The 14,556-nt window shown below is 36.8% G+C and overlaps 1 pseudogene; it reads right to left on the reverse strand.

Annotated features, from left to right (window-relative positions):
- Positions 1-1,439: 1,439 nt before the first annotated feature.
- On the reverse strand, positions 1,440-2,247 carry LOC114501395 (annotated as a pseudogene).
- Positions 2,248-14,556: the final 12,309 nt, after the last annotated feature.

A 14,556-nucleotide genomic window follows, 5' to 3' on the forward strand; every position in this document is an offset into this window, starting at 1 on the left:
ATGTCTTAGCTCTCTATTGTGTTCCATTGGTCTATGTGTCTGTTTTTATGCCAGTACCAGGCTGTTTTGATTACAGTGGCCTTGTAATACAGTTTGATATTAAGTATTGTGATCCCTCCTACTTTGTTCTTCTTTCTCAAAATTGCTAAGGCTATTCAGGGTTGTTTATGGTTCCATATAAATTTTTGAAATGCTTATTTTATATCTGTGAAGTATGTCATTGGTATTTTAATAGGGATTGCATTGAATCTATAGGTTGCTTTGGGTAGTATGCACATTTTAATGATGTTAATTCTTCCAGTCCATGAACATGGTATATGCTTCCATTTATTTGTGTCTTGGTAAAAAGTAAGTAATATTAATTCTAGTTTTTTTTTCTTTATTGCTAAAATTTGATGACAGCTTTGGATTTCAAAAATAAGTTACTAATACTTTTCTAAGTGGTAGACATACTATTTAATATTTTATTCAACAGTTAGTATTATATTAACATTTACTATTACTGCTTATACCTATTTTACCTAAAATTTTAAAAACAAACTTTACTATGAATACTACAGCTTTTAAAGACATAGCACTATAATAGTACATAGCTGTCTAAAAAATTTTGTTGGAACTTAGAATTATTTACCTCATTTGTATTTTTATATGATTTTGACAAAATTCTATAGATACTTCAGATATACTTAGTCTAAAACAAACTGTGTATTTCCTTGTAACTTTCTCTTGTGTTCCTTACTTTGACTAAAGGCATCATCACAAAGTTGGTTGTTGGAATGATCAGCTGGGAATGAGTTTGAACTTCTTTCTCTCTCTTCACTCAGACAACACCTGGTCAAGAAGAACGATCAATGTTACATCCAAATATTAGATTAATTTGAGTTGTTATATCCTGTAAAAACTAGTTTGAAGACAAGCTTTTAGTTGAGCCCCTAGCTTTGACTGAACCCTTTCATCATTTCTACATCCAGTTACCAGAGTGAGATGCCTGTTGCAGGCTAGATTCTTAGTTGCCTGTATGCTCCTGTCCAAACTGGTTAGCACAGCATGTACCATATGGTGTCCAATCACTTAGGGCTGAAGTTCTATTAGGTGTGGAGCACTGAGTAAAGGCCTTGGGAAGTGCAGATTCATCTCCCTGGGCCATCCAGAGCATGCCATATGGTCAGTACAAAAGCAGTAGTCCATAAAGGATAAGTTGCTGGGAAGGAGTGGGTCAGTAGAAGGTAGAGCCACACAGGTGAAGTGATGTTCCAAAGCCAGGACAGGATGAAAGAAAAATAAAGACTGTATAATGAAGCAGGAAGTAAAGAGAAGAGATTCTTTTTTAACATTTTACTTAAATTAATAAAATGACACACAGTTGCAGGTGAATGGCAGTTCAGTGAATTAGTAAACATTTTCACAACCATATAGATTCTTCACTGACATTAAACATTTTAGTCTATATAATCAAAGTCTTTTGGAATTTCAAAAAATTTTATATTTTATTTTTCTCAAATACAAATTTGCTTTTGACCCAAGATTTCAAAAAAGAATTTATTTATTTATTTATTTATTTATAAAGAGAGGGGAAGGGAGGGAGGAAAAGGAGGTAGAGAAATGTTGCTTTGAGAGAGAAACATCGATAGGTAGCCTCTCACATGTGTCCTAATGAGAATGAACCTGCAAAGCAGGCATGTGCCCTGACCAGGACTGGGACAGGTGACCTCTCACTTTGTAGGACACCCAACCAACAACCACACTGGTCAGGGCTTGGCTCAAGATTTTATTGCAAACACATTATTTTCCATCTGTTAGCAGCTTCTTTTGGCTACTTAATTTGCTTGGCATGTTTCTTCAACAACTTGAGGGGCTCATTCTTTGTATTTTTCTACTTCTGCCTTTAGCCATTTCCTTTGGTCTCTGATTGAAGAAACTCCTTGCTAGCATGGTTTGTTTTCTTAAACTTGTGTCTTAGCCAATTTTTGCTTTCTGCAGGTTTGTGTTCTTTTTTTTTTCTCACATAACAGATTCTAGAACCTACAGCTTCCATTTCCTTACATGAAAAGCTTTACTTGGAAAAGCCTGATAATAATTAGTTATTCCAATCCTCTCACAGTCAACCATACTATCACTTACTAAGCTTTGGAGGACTTTACTGACACAGAAAGAAAGTAATACCTTTCTTTTCAGAAGTAATGTTTTCCATGTCTTCTACTGAAATACATCTTCCATCTCAAAAAATAATTCCATCATGTGGGCTATTTTTTCCCTTACACTAGTCCTTTATTCTTTGACAGGATTTAACTCCATGGCCTGCAAGGTGTGGTGCTTACCTAATAAAGCAGCTAACTCTCTACCAACCAGCAGTTTCTGCTCCTTGTTAAAAACCAACAGAATTTTACAGAAATTGTCTGTCATAAAGTGAAGATTTGTTAGATTACTTTTGAAATTGTGAGAAATTCTGAAATGTGCTGTACGTGTTATAGTTCATAAAACTACTCAATTGTCAAAAATCAAGACAGCCATATTTAGGTTCTAGGGTGTCCAACTGTACCTCCTCCCCACTGCCACTGGTACTTTCTTCACTTGCTCTCTTTTTAAAAATTGAGGTAACATTTGTTAATAATACTAAATAAATTTTAAGTATACAACATGATTTTTATTATATTTTATTGATTATTGTGGAGAGCCACACAGGATAATGCATGCCAAGGGAGTTGGAAGTAGGCCTCTGGTTTGACACAGCTGCCCTGGGCCACGGACGACTGCCTGATAGATTGTTATAAGGAAAGAATGACTTGGCTGCTTGCTATATCACTGTACCAAGAAGGAGCAGCAAACGTTCTTAAAAAATAAAATGTACCTAATCTTGCAGTTTGTCTTTCTCATGCTATGCTTCAAAGCTGGCTTAATATATACAGCCTGACTTCAGCAATAAATAGTTCCCTCCTCTGCGTCCCAGAGAAGGGACTCCACCTGACCCCACTTTGACTCTGTCTCTTTATGCCTTAACCCTGTCTCCATCCATCTCTTCTGCATCCATCTGTCTCTTTATGTCTTAACCCCCTGTCGCCTTCCCTCACCTTCCCTCGGGACCTGACCCATCCAGCCACACCGGTCACATGATGTTATTACACTTGTCTTGATGTTCCCCTCTCTTCCCCCTTCTATCCAGAATCCTCCAGTCCCTCAGGCAATCCTCCTACATTGTTCATGTCCATGGGTCATTCCTATAAATTCTTTGGCTACTCTATTTCCTATACTGTACTTTATATTCCCATGGCTATTCTGTAACTACCTATTTGTACTTTTTCATCCCCTCACCTCTTCATCCATTTACCTGTCCCCCCTCCCACCTGGCAACCATCTGGTAACTAACTTCTTTTCTCTTGTTTTTAAGAATCTCTCTTTACCTTTAAACTTTAGCCTTTAATAATGACATGTCTTGGAGTGGGTCTCTTTGCATCCATCATAATTGGGACTCTCTGTGCTTCCTAGACTTGCTTACTTCCTTCACCAAATTGAAGTTTTCTTTCACTATGTTTTTCAGATAGATTTCCAATTTCTTGCTATTTCTCTTGTCCTTCTGGCACCACTATGGGGCAAATATTGGACTCTTATAGTTGTCCCAGAGGCTGTTTATGCTATCCTCCTTTTTTTGGATTCTTTTTTCTTCTCCTTGTTCTGCATGGTTGTTTTTTGGTTCCTTATGTTCCAAATTGTTGATCTGATCCTTAGTTTCATCTATTCTACTGCTGTTTTCCTGTAAATTGTTCTTTATTCCAATTATTGTATTTTTTGTTTCTGACTGGATCTTTTTTATGCTGCTGAGGTCCTCTCTAAGTTACTTGAATATCCTTATAAACAATGTTTTGAACTCTGCATATGATAGTTTACTTATCTCCATTTCATTTAGCTCTTTTTCTGGAGTTTTAATCTGTCCTTTCATTCGGGCCATGATTCTTTGTCTCCTCATTTTGGCAGCCTCCCTGTGTTTGCTTCTATGTATTAGGTAGACCTGCTTTGACTCCGTGTCTTGGTATTGTGGCCTAATGCAGTATGTGTTGTGTATGGTTCAGTGGCACATCCTCCCCTATCACCAAGCTGGGTACTCAAGATGCGCCCTTTGCATGGGCTGAGTATACCCTCCTGTTGTAGTTGAACCTTGGTTGCTATTGGTAGATCAATGGGAGAGATTTCCCTGGCCAGTCAGCTGCAAGGATTGACTGTGACCACTTACTACCAACAGTGAAGGGGCAGGTGGTGGTGCTCTGAAGTGGTCTGTAGCTGTTCACTGGGTGCACTGGTCCTGGGGTTTTCCATGGTGGTGCAGTCCAAGATCATCCCCCACCTCTGTTTTGCCCAGGGCATTCTGCCTGAGCTGTAAAGCAATCTGAGATGGCTGCTATTTATGCTGAGCTTGGAGGTTCCCAAGTAAAACCAGCTGTGAATCTAATCTGGCTGCTACTAGGGCCAATTGAAGCCAGCTGTGCTTGTTTAATAGGATTTAGGAGTCTAGAACATTTTTATGGAAAAGCAGCTTGGGTGGGCCTATATGTTGGGTGGGGCAAGTGTCTATGGATCTGAAAGGTGGGTCACACAGTATTAACGAGGTTGATGGAATCTCAGATAAGGCACCACTCTACTGGCTCTGTGGTGGAGGGCTTAGCAAAGGGATAATGGCCTCTTCTCTCTCCTCTATACCACTGGTGCCCTTCAAACTGCTACCCCAGTGCTGGAACTCAGAGGGTGTGAGTCTGAGTAGGTGAGTCCATGTGTGCATTCCACAAGAGGAATGGTTTAGGTCTCCAGCAGCCTCCCCCACCCTCTCAATCCCTGTTGGTTGTCACATCCAGAAGTTGTGGGGACTTATCTTCCTGGCACTGGAATCCTGGGCTGGGGGTCCTAGTGTGAGTCTGGGACTGCTCACTCCTGAGATATCCCTCCCAAATTTTTATCCACGTGGGCGTGGGTCGAGCCCAGTCCAGGTCCATGTCCCTCCTACCAGTCTGGATGGATGTGGTTTCTTCAATTCTGTAGTTGTCATACTTGCATTCAACTCAGTTTTTGATGTTTCCGAGTGATGGTTGTTCTATGTTTTAGTTGTAATTTTGATGTGGTTGTGCCTAAGAAGATAGCCATGTCTGCCTATGTCATCCTCTTAATTGAAAGCCATGTCTGCTCCTATTATTTGTTTTTTCTATGCAGTAGTATGTCTTGAAAATTTTTATTTATTTTTAAAATATATTTTATTGATTATGCTATTACAGTTGTCCCATTTTCCCCCCTTCATTCCCCTCCCACCCTGCACAACCCCTCCTACCACATTCCCCCCTTTTGTTCATGTCAATTGGTTATACATATAAGTTCTTTGGCTTCTACATTTCCTATACTATTCTTAACCTCCCCTTATTTTCTATCTACCATTTATGCCACCTTATTCCCTGTACCTTCTCCCCCTTTCTCCCCCTTGTACTTCCCCACTGATAACCCTCCATTGTGATCTCCATTTCTGTGATTCTGTTCCTGTTCTAATTGTTTGCTTAGTTTGTTTTCATTTTTAGGTTCGGTTGTTAATAGTTGTGAGCTTGTTGTCATTTTACTGTTCATAGTTTTGATCTTATTTTTCTTAGATAAGTCCCTTTAACATTTCATATAATAAGGGCTGGGTGATGATGAACTCCTTTAACTTGACCTTATCTGGGAAGCACTTTATCTTCCCTTCCATCCTAAATGATAGCTTTGCTGGATAGAGTAATCTTAGATGTAGGTGTTAATCTTAGATATTGCCTTTCAGGACTTTGAATATTTCTTTCTAGCCCCTTCTTGCCTGCAAGATTCTTTTGAGAAATCAGCTGATCATCTAATGGGAACTCCTCTATAGGTAACTGTCTCCCTTTTTCTTGCTGTTTTCAAGATTCTCTCATCTTCATCTTGGCTAATGTAATTATGATGCACCTTGGTGTGTTCCTCCTTGGGTTCAACTTTTTTGGGACTCTCTGAGCTTCCTGGACTTTCCAGAAGTCTATTTCCTTTGCCAGAATGGGGAAGTTACTCCTTTATTATCTGTTCAAATAAATTTCCAATTTCTTGCTCTTCCTCTTCTCCTTCTGGCACCTCTATGATTTGAATGCTGGAATGTTTAAAGAGGTCCTGGAGGTTCCTAAGCCTCTCCTCATTTTCTTGAATTTTTGTTTCTTCATTCTGTTCCAGTTGAATGTTTCTTTCTTCCTCTGGTCCAAACCATTTATCAGAGTCCCAGTTTCCTTTCCATCATTGTTGGCTCCCTGTACATATTTCTTTATTTCATAGGCTTCATTTTTTCCTCTAATTTGTGACCATATTCAATCAATTCTTTGAGCATCCAGATTACCAGTGTTTTGAACTGTGCATCTGATAGGTTGGCTAGCTCTTCATCACTTAGTGTATTTTTTGTGAAGCTTTGATCGTTCTTTCATTTGGGCCATTTTTTTTTGTCTTGGTGGTTCTGTTATGTAGTAAGTGGCGGGGCCTTAGGTGTTCACCAGAGCAGGGCAACCCACTCTGTGTTGTGAAGCTGTATGTGGGGGATGGGTCTGAGAGTGAACAATGCCACTTGTTCTGCTGGTTTTTAGTCACTTACCCCACTACCCACAATCAAATTGGGCCCTTCTGATGCTGATTCCTGGGTGGGTGGGTTTGTGTATATTTAGGGACCCTGTGGGTCTCTTCAATGACTTCTCCTGTGAGGCTGAGAGTTTCTCTCACTGATGCAACCCCTACAGGTGTTTCAGTCAGAGGCTTTAAAGTTTTATTCCCCACACTGGAACCCTCGGTTGCATGGTCTGTCTTGCTCCCCAGTTCCTCCCAGTTTATCTGCACACAAATGTGGGACCACCCATCTGCAAGCTGCTACCTGGAATGTCTGACAGCCACTGCCTTACCAAGGGTCCTCTCCACCCAGCTGCTAGTTTCTGCTCCTCCTACTGGTCTGGATGAATGTTTCTTCTTTAACTCCTCTGATTGTTGGGCTTCCATACAGTCCAATTTTCTGTCAGTTCTGGTTGATTTTTGTTTTTAAATTTGTGCTTGTCCTTCTTTTGGTTGCATGAGGAGGCACAGTGTGTCTACCTATGCCTCCATCTTGGCTGGAAGTCCCCCTGTCTTGGAAACTTTAAATGTCAGTGCAAATAAATCTATTTTACTCTTTTTAGTGGTTGAATGCTGTTTCATAGTGTTACACTATGATTTTTTAACTGCTGCCATAATAAACATGCAGGCCTTTTCAAATTGTTTTGCTCTTCTTACAGTTTCAGAAAGTAGAATTGTTAGTTTTTTTAATGTATAAACTTCAATTTGTATAAAATGTATTTTTATATTCAATATGAAATAAGAGTTTTACTCATACATGAACAGCCCATTTTTATTATCAATGTAAAATGCCACTTTATTATATTTTATAATATTATTTGTAATTCTGCTCTTGTCTCACTTTTCCTATTTCTTATTTCGAGGCCACACTGTGTTAATTACTTTATAATAATAAAGTGTTGCATATCTGTACAGCAAATTAATCTATATTGTAATTCTTTTCTAAAGTATTAAGATATTTTTGCTATGTGCTTTATTTCTTTAATGAACTAGAAACAATTTGAAAATGTGGAATGTTTTTATTTAGATTTAGATGATAGAATAATTGAGTAGCATTGACATTTAAAAAATGCATTGACTTCAGAGAGAGGAAGGAGGAGAAAAAGAGGGACATTGATTTGTTGTTCCTCTTATTTTTGCACTTATTGGTTGATTCTGTATGTACTCTAATGGGGGACCAAACCTGCAACCTTGGTATATAGGGATGATACTCTAACCATCTGAAACTACCTTGCCTGGGCTGGTAGCATTGACTTTTACAGTACTGAGATAGTTTACAATAGGATGGTATTTCTCTATTTTTTTTCTGGTTTTCTTTGCTGTCCTTTAATGAAGTTTTCCTTATAATGACCTTGTGCACTTTTTTTTTTTACTTACATTGTTAGGTATACTATTGCTTTGCTGTTAAAAATGGGATCAGAGCCTGATAGCTCAGCTGGTAGGGCATCAGACTTTAAAAATGGATCTTTTTCCTATTACATTTTATAACTGATTACTGCTTTTATGTAGGAAAGCCATTGCTTTCTTTGCATATTTATCTTGCCTTTTATTAAGAAAATAGTTCTATTTCTGGAGTTTACAAATTTAACCCAAAGAAAGGCCAATATTTAAATTAAAATATAAGAATAATCAGAGGCACAATTGTGTTAGCTAATAATATAAATTATGTAGAGAATTCTAAATGATTCAAGGAAGCTTAGCATGATCATAAAGGGTTTATTGGACAAGAAACTTAGACTTGGGCTTTCAAAGAAGAGGCAGCTCTCTAAGCAATAAACTATGTGAATAGTGACAACAGAAATGAGATTGAGTGTGATACATGGTTTAAAGGAGTGATTTAGCATTTTTGGCCAGATCAAAGGATAAAAATCTAAAAGCCAGTGAGAAGAGTAGACAGAAATAAAATGTGGGGAGTGATATGGAGGCTCTTCAAAGTCAAGCTAAGTGTTTTGATTGAATTAAATAATAATGAAGTCATTCTGGAGTTAGAGAAGTGACATTCAGAAAGTAGATTTGTAGAGTTCTTTTTGGCATACCAGAGACAATCTAGAATAAGGTATCCACCAGAAAGCTATTCCATTACTACCATTTTACAAAGAAAAAGGAGATGACACAAAGAGTGGTAAATAAATAAGGCATTCCAAAAAAAAAAGGAGAAACTTAAAAAATTATACAAGAAAGTAAAATTCTATATTTTTATTTTAGTAGAGTGGAAATAACAAGGATACGGTTATCAGAAGTGGTTGGGAAGGTGTCTTACACAAGCAATGATACACAAGCAAAGTTTGGAATTAGACTATGTTTAGATAAATATTAAAATAGTAGAAAGTATATTTGGTATGAAAATGAGTCTGGGTGATTAGTTGTACTAAAATAATTCAACACATAGACAGTCTTGTTCTTGGGAAACTCACTGTCTCCTAATCTGCTTTTGATTTGTGGTATTATAACACTTAATCCTTGTGGGGTTTCTACTGATGTTGATTGAAAGTTCTATGTTTTTGCTTTTGTTTTCATGGAAAATTTTTCAAACTGGTAAAAAATGATTAACTGGAATAAGTTCACAGAGAATGTGATTTTCTAAAAGTGAAATTATGTTCAAGTTAAGCTCTTCATAAAGGGTATTTTGTTCTATAAAGGGTAAAGACATTAGATTTTTTTTAAACTTAAAGCTCAGATGTATTGGGGGGTAGGAGGGAAAATGAGCAATGCTTCCAAGAAGCACCCCAAAGGAACTTATTCTGTAGATTAAAAAGTATAAATTTTTAGCCCTGGCTGGTATAGCTCAGTGGGACTGAACACTGGCCTACAAAGCAAAGGGTCACTGGTTTGATTCCCAGTCAGGGCACATGCCTGGGCAGCAGGCCAGATGCCCAGTAGGGGGCACATGAGAGGGAACCACACCCTGATGTTTCTCTCTTTCTCTTTGACCCTCTCTTCCCCTCTGTCTAGAAATAAATGAATAAAATCTTTTTTAAAAAGTATAGATTTTTAACCTACACCCCCCCATACCCACACATCACACACACACACACACACACACTGTATTTTTTGGACCATAAGATACACCTAGGTTTTAGAGGGAGGTAAATAGAAAAAAAAATTTGAAGCAAAAATGTGGTAAAATATTTAATAACATAAATAACATAATATTTCACCAATGTAAATGTAAACAGAACTCAACAGCAACATTAACAACCATTATTCCTTCCAAATTTGGGGAAAAAATAGTGCATCTTATAGTCCGAAAAAATATGGTATATGTGTATATACACACACAAAACCACACACACATATAAACACACACATATATACACACACAGAGCAATATACATATATTTGCTTCTTATTTCAATCAATAACAATATTACCATTAAATATTAAAAACACTTCAATTTTATGAAATAACCTCAAGAAATCTCAAAAATAAAGAGAAATATTGGATTGACAAACAAAATTTTGCTATATTTCTAGAATCCCAGAGTACAATTTTTTATGTGATGGTAATTCTAATTACCATTGATGAAAAATAGTTGAAAGTATATGGGAGAATCCTTGATTAAGCCATCAAGTTTTTGGACTTTTCAATTTTTATGTGGTTCTTCTATTTTTACACATGTATAGATTAATGTAGCCACCACCACAATCAATATATAGATAGTTCTATCACCAAAATCACCCACCAGCTCCTTGTAACTTCTACTCTCTGTCTCTGTGACTTATTTGCCTATTGTAGATACCTCCTATAAGGAGAATTAGGCAATATTTATCCTCTTCCTGGTTTTGGGCTGCCTTCAGTCTATGCCAGAGTATACTGGAGGGGAAAAAAATGGAAATTATTCACTGGCTTGCAGAAGAAGAGGCAGGATAGAGTACACTTATTCCATCAGACCTGGAAAGTAGAACCTCTTCCTTTCAAAGTAATTGTGGTATCACAGCTTATTAGAAAATTTATAATGGAAAAGTTTTCAAGAAAATAGTTATAACTTAGAAGCTAAATTTATTCTTAAAATTAGTTTTAATTATACAGTTGATATATTGATAATTCTTATTGCAATGGTTACTTAATTTAGTTAGGGCTAAAAGATTCCTTTAACCAAATCCTTTAGTCTCAGTCTCCTTTCCATTTTTTCCAGAACGTTACTGCTTTAAACAGTAATTTTTTTCTTTCAATAATATGTCTCAGAGAGCTAGACATATTAACCTATATAGAGTGACCATACATTTAACTGATTCACTGTATTTTAGAGTTTTGATTTACCAAAGTTCATTTGGCCATTCTCCTAGGCTTTTCTAAATGAAGGACATGTTTCCTTAGAAATAACATTAGCATTTGTGTTATAAATTATCTCTGAATCTACAACTCAATTAGTCTGGTCCTGTGACTTTTATGTTTTTTGCTGAAATTCTTAATCTGATTGCTAAAAGCTCACATATTTTGTTTCTCAGAGTCAAACCATAGTTTCAACATTATTAAACCAAGTGTCAAGTCCATTTGCTCAAAAGCAATGTGACCAATTGAATGGCAGTGGAAATCATCTTTATTGAATTTCAATAGCTTTCTTAAGAGCATAATTAAAATAGTTGGCTCAGTCTACAGTCATAAAAATTCAGTCTAGAATAATGTAGTTTGTCCTATAATATTGATTCCTATACAAACTGGCTTCTTGTTTTACCACAGATTCTCATCTAACATCATCATCATCATTATTTTGCCATGACATGGTTCTGCTTCTTGGATTTTTGAAACACATTTTACTTGAGCTGAAATATTGGTATTCTCTTAAAGTTTATACATGAAATACCCAACATGTTTAGCAGTCAATTAGAAATTTGATGGTACATGGTGAATCAATTCATGAACCCATCTCTACTCTTTCTCCGAAGTCCACTGAAATGACAGTAAAGAAAAAAAAAGCTATAACCCATGAGGACAAAAAGACAAGAGAAAAGACAAATAACATTGCTGTGAGGTCAAAATGTTTGCAACAGCAAATGAAGGAATGGTAACTAGTACTTAGTAGCTGAAAGCAATAAAGAAGAAGTATATCTAGAGAAAAAAGACATGGGCTTATGCCAAAGAACCCAAGAAAATTTAGGAGATGAGAGCATAGTGGGAGAGCAGGCAGGGCTGAAAACATTTTAAATGAGCATTACCCCACTCCCCCTTAAGTCTCCTTCCTAACTGCACACCAATAGAAGTTCCCTACTTTTCCTTCTCCTCCACTCCTCCCCAGATTACTGTAGATTCACTCTCTGGATATATTGAACAGGGACACTCTTGACTCAGGACATCAAGCATAGCTGAATGTGGAGAGAGTTGCATGCAGTACATTCTGAAATATTGAAAAGTTGGAGCTTAAATACCAAATAAGGAGTGTCTTCCAGCTTCTTCTGCTCATCTTTACTTGCTTATCTCCTAGAACATCATCACCAGGTTTATATTCTCTGAGCATGAGATTGCCCAACTTCTTTTGGGAGAAAGTGATTGGTCTCGCCCCAAATCTTCATAGATTCTGACAACTTGTGATCTTTTGATGAAATGACAAGATACCCACCCAGTCACTGTAAATGAAGCTCAAGAATCAACAGTGTGTCCTAGCACTTAGAGAGTCCAATAATCTTTAGTGTCTTATTCTTAAATATGAACCAAGAGCTAATAATTCCATTTGAGGAAAATCTCTAACATGAAAGCAGAGAACCCCCCAAACAACACTAGGAAAGAACAATGCCAGCAATACAGAGTATAGAAGAAACTTCAAAAAAGTATACTATTATGTGCTCAAAGAGAGTAATTATTTATTCTATGCATGAAAAAAGAATGGGTTATAAACAGAAGTGCTCAGAATAATTAAATATAATATTACAAATTAAAAATCATGAAAGTATAATTTCATTGGATATTAAAGTCATTTCATAGGATATTAAAACAAAAATGAAACAAATAAAATGAAAGAAAAAATAAAGAAATTTAGAGGATCTATTAAGGAGGCTTAATGAGATTTAAAAGATTTCCAGAAAGAACAAGAAAAATGGAGAGAATGATATACTAAAATAAATAAATGAATCAACAAAAATGTGACCTGGGTGAATGTGGTAGTCTTGAGCTTGGGAAACAGAATTTGCTGCTTCTTGACTCCTAGACTTCCAGTACCTGGGAAAGGGGCTACATGTGCTTGGCCAAGGAGCATCCCTTGTTGCTCCAGTTCAGCATACAGAGGAGGCAGGGAGATCATTTGCTACTTGATTTAGATACAGTTAGCTTTGTGGAGTAAGTAGAAAATTATAAAACCTGGAGAAGAAGAAGCTATGAAAAACCTAAAAATTGAGTGAATGGAGGAAGTGATGCTTGAAAACATCAGGAATGGAAGTAATAATTACAGCCTCAGAATACAACTTAAAATAACTGTTTTATTGGGTTTGCCAAAAATTTCATTTAGTTTTTACCATATGATAGTCTAGCAGTGCTTAGTTGTCTTTAACTTATTTTGAAACAATTTTGTTAGATTCCATTGTGACAGCTGTCATATCAGCATGCATTAAAAAAAACGTATCCAAATACCATATGATCTCATCTTTAACTGGAACATAATCAACAAAGAAAAAAGCAAACAAAATATAACTAGAGTCATTGAAATTAAGAACAATCTAACAATAGGCAGAGGGGAGGTGGGAGGGGACAGTGGGAAGAAGGGTTTTCAGGAACTACTATAAAGGACACATGGACAAAACCAAGGGGGAGGGTGGAAGCAAGGGAGAGAGGTGGGTTTGCAGGGGGTGAGGAGAAGGGGTGGGGAGAGAATGCGGACAACTGTAAATGAACAACAATAAAATAAATAAAAAAAAACTTATCCAAGATGGTGAATATTTGTGCAGCCATTTTAATATTGAAGATGGAAGAAAATACACAATATTTTCAGTGTATTATGCCTTATATTTTCAGGAAACATAAAAATTAAACTGCAATGTAATAAAGGATTTGTGCAGTATATGAAGAAGGTGCTGTGACTGATCGAACATGTCAAAAGTGTTGCATAGTTTATCAGCACTATTGATATTTTGGCCAAATAATTCTTGGCCAATTGGCCAGGATGTTTAGCCGCACCCCTAGTCTCTAACAATTAGAAACCAATAGCAGGACATAGTTGACATATTCGTAATATTCAAATCAATAAAGTTATTGATAAAAATGGAAAATGTGTCTTTTATTTTACAGGAAAACTAAACAGACCTTTTGACCAACCCATACTTCTTAATTATTATATTACCTCTTTGGGTATAAGCAAATATAACCATAAAACATAAAGAAATTTCAACATTCATTGCTATCTAAGTAGCCTGTTAAGTAGTCAGAGAATGGTGCTTATGTTTGGAGAGAGTGCACATGCGTGCCTGCATGTGTGGTGTATCATGTGTGTGGCTGGAAGTAACAGACATGTAGAAGAGCAGAACTAAACTGGAGAAAATAATGGCCTAGGTCTTTTGCTGCTGGATCTCAGTTTTGGGAGTACAGCATGTGGGAAGAGGCCACCAAAACCAGAGGGGTCTCTTGGCCCTTCTGAACAAGGAGGCCCTAGCAGCCTAGTGGCCTTCTTGCTCCATTTTGCTTTCAGGTGAGTAAATGCTACAGGAGAAAGGCAGCTGGCAGGATTGGAGCCACTACAATTGTAGTTCTTCTGAAGAGTCCTTTAATTTTTTTTGCTACTCAGTGTTCTCTCTTGTGGCCTTCATAGTAGCTATTTTATATTTCCTGCAATCTTTGACCCCCCCTTTTTTTTACTAAGTATTGGGAAATAACTTCATTTATCATTTTTATAAAGAAAAGTGATTTCATAAGCTTTTATTATGCACAGACTCTATTACTGCCTCTGTATGAGGAGATAAACAAGTATGTCTCCTGAGCCTGAGTTCTACAGATAATTCCAACTTAACCTACTCAAA

The sequence above is a fragment of the Phyllostomus discolor genome, chromosome 7 (genome assembly GCF_004126475.2).
Source record: "Phyllostomus discolor isolate MPI-MPIP mPhyDis1 chromosome 7, mPhyDis1.pri.v3, whole genome shotgun sequence".
Classification (NCBI taxonomy): domain Eukaryota; kingdom Metazoa; phylum Chordata; class Mammalia; order Chiroptera; family Phyllostomidae; genus Phyllostomus; species Phyllostomus discolor.